Consider the following 2,882-nt stretch of genomic DNA (forward strand, 5'->3'; position numbering starts at 1 on the left):
GTTATTTTGAAGAAATCACTTTCCAGTCCACTCCCTTCTTCATCTGAAGACTGCCCTTCCAGCTTCTCTAAAGTACCTTCACAGGCAGCTCCTGTCTCTGGTTCCCCAGAAACTACTCCACAGAGGCCTCCTGATGTCCCATCAGATGACGCCGATCCTTTAGAAACTTCCTGCTTTGCAGGCAACTCTGAACGCCGCATCCTAGTCTCACCTGCTGCCAAAAGAAAGAAGAAAACAACTCTTATTCGTTTCTTGTCCTGCTGATGAAACAGAATCATCAGGAGTCTATGGACCTGAAAAAACCTTCACATTAAGGGACACATTAAGAGATGACACATTAAGAACAAGAGAAAGATGGGAAATAGCTCAAGCTTTTCTTCAAGGACAGAAAGACAAAGAGGACAAAGGCAGTCAGTGGGGGAGGGTGGAAGAAGAGCTATCAGGACAGAGCTCTGTCGTGAAGCTCTTAATTTCTCCACGTTAACTGTCCAACTAAAAAGAGCAACTGGAAGGCAAGAGCGCAGACTGTAAAGGTGGTGTGATCTTACAGAAGTCACTTAGTAAAATGATGAACTCTAACGTCCTTTCCAACCATGACACTGTATGGTTCCATGGTTCCCAGTAAAGATACTGGGGAGAGAAAGGAGAGGCAAATACCTCAAATCAAATATGAGAAACAGTATGAGCAAACACAGTTAGGAAAAAACGTACCAAAAAATGATTCTCATATGTGAGGACAGTGACAAGATTCAGAGAAGTCACAGGTTCAGAAATGCTGGGGAAAAGTACTGGAAGGGACAGCAGAGCTGTAAAAGTGGGGATTCCCCTAGTCTCTGGTGCACTAGACTGGTAGAAGTCAATACAGCAAGTACTACATTCCTATAAAAATTAAGAAAGGGATCGATAATTTGAAATAGGAATCAAAATATGTCTTTGGTATCTTGATAATCTGGAATCCTAGGAAACTGAACAGTTAAGTATTTCCTTTTGAATTTGGAACAGGTGGAAGTAGCAAGCAATCAGTCATGTCTAAAACACAAAACTGTTGGTTCCTTTTAATCGTATCTTAACCAGGGCCACAGGCCATCATATGGCATTTCAGCATATAGGGAAGATATAGATATCTGGCTCCTGGACTCCTAAGCCCACCCACCCTCTCTAGAGTTGGCTACTGTGCTAGACTTGCCAACCAGGGAACCTGCCCTGAAAACTCCCCTTTCCAGGAAGCTGTCCTGCCTCAGTCCTTCCCAAAGGGGAAGCTGAGGCAGCCATGCTTTGTGCCAAGTAACTGGTCTCAATACATCTCAGACCACGACTGACTAGACCAGGGCACCAGGCCCAAGTGTAGCTTCTCTGTATGCTACACCTCTGCTGTGGCCAGGGGCAAAGTTCTGCCCAAACAGAGATGATACTTAAAGGCTGAACCACCCTTGGAGGCCCTCTCTAAGTAAAATGTGAGCTGGAAATAGGGCAAAATAAAGAAAACTAAAACAAGAAGGAGCTCTAAACTGAAATGAGGCATGGAGAGAAGCCAAGCCATTAGGAGCCATAGCATGCAGAAAGTACGTGGGAACGGATAGTCTAATAAAGAAGCAACTATGAGAGGACAAAAGATACAGAATGAAGAAAATGGGTAGCAGTGGGAGGACAAAACAGATATGCGGGGAGCAACAGCATTACATTCCCTGGCATAAAAATTATTTGCTGTTGTTGCTGAGGGCCCTGTTTCCCAAAAGATGGTCTAGCTGGTGGGTTTGATCAGGGTTTCCATTCCTTCAGCCTTATTTTAAGTAACACAGCTCAGTACTTACAATAATGTGAGTGGCTCCCTATTCCTTACAACTACAAACTCTAACCAAACCACCCTAGGTCAATTAATAATGAAGTAAAGACAATGTTGATAACTTAAGGCTGAGTGATGGGCACAGAGAGGTTCATTAGAGTATTCTCTCTACTTTATCTCATGTTTGCAACTTTTCATAATAAAAAAGTTGACAAAAAAAAAAGAACATAGCAAAGAAAATGTAAAGAAAAGAATGCAGACTGTATTACTGGGGAACAGAATCATTACCCAATGAGGCCATGCTGCAATAATTTTCCGGCACGATGCTCCGGTACACGGCTCTCTGACTGAGGGCTGGACCTTTCCACTTCCTCTCAGTATAGTCCACAGACAGGAACTGGTACGCTGCAGATCCCTGGAATGACAAGCTTCTATTGCTCAGGGATATTCCCGGCCTGAAGGGCAGACACATCAGGGTACCAAGAGCCCAGGTCGGGCCCTGGTGGGGAAAGGGGTGAGGGAGGGAGAGAAGCTGGGATGACACATCTAAAAGGACAAGTTCAGGGCCAGACAGAATCCATGAACTCAGCAGGCAGGGCCCAATTCCAGAGGAAGCAATTAGGCAGGGAAACCGCAGGATTAATCTCAGAATTGGCCAGAGCCCTGGAGATGAGCGCTAGCTATTCCCAGGCCACAGACTTGGGAACTCAGGGAAGACAGAGTCCAGCTCACCTGGGGCCTGACCATCCGAAGCACAGTTGCCACTGCCTGGTCTCCTGACTTCCCAGCTTGGGAAAGGGCAGGCATCTGAGAAGTACACTGACCTGAGGGAGGAAAGAGAGCTATGAGAAGAAGCCCTGCCTTGGCTCCAGTAAGATCTGTATCCCAGTGAGTGGGTTCAAGAGAACCCAGGCAGCTCCACACACTGCCTCTCATCCCCCTTCCATACAGGCGTTATTCTGACTGTGCTGTGAATTTTCCATGCAGATGTTATTCTGAGGGTGCAGAGGGTTCCCTGGTCCAACTGAGAACTGGCCATTCCTCCCAGCCCTCACTCGCTTCAAACTCTCTGAAGGAAGCTATACTTCTGCCCACTTTC

At 46.1% G+C, this 2,882-nt stretch overlaps 1 non-coding gene across 1 annotated transcript; it reads right to left on the reverse strand.

Moving 5' to 3' along the window:
- Nucleotides 1-6: 6 nt before the first annotated feature.
- LOC102745169 (uncharacterized) lies at nt 7-2,876 on the reverse strand. Its single transcript, XR_014142018.1, has 3 exons — nt 2,516-2,876; nt 2,072-2,198; nt 7-214 (listed from the first exon to the last, which is right to left on the reverse strand). It is a non-coding gene; the product is annotated as an uncharacterized LOC102745169 (transcript).
- Between the last annotated feature and the right edge of the window lie 6 nt (nt 2,877-2,882).

Source organism: Leptonychotes weddellii, unplaced genomic scaffold, assembly GCF_054177405.1.
Source record: "Leptonychotes weddellii isolate Sample4059 unplaced genomic scaffold, ASM5417740v2 HiC_scaffold_21938, whole genome shotgun sequence".
NCBI classification, from domain to species: domain Eukaryota; kingdom Metazoa; phylum Chordata; class Mammalia; order Carnivora; family Phocidae; genus Leptonychotes; species Leptonychotes weddellii.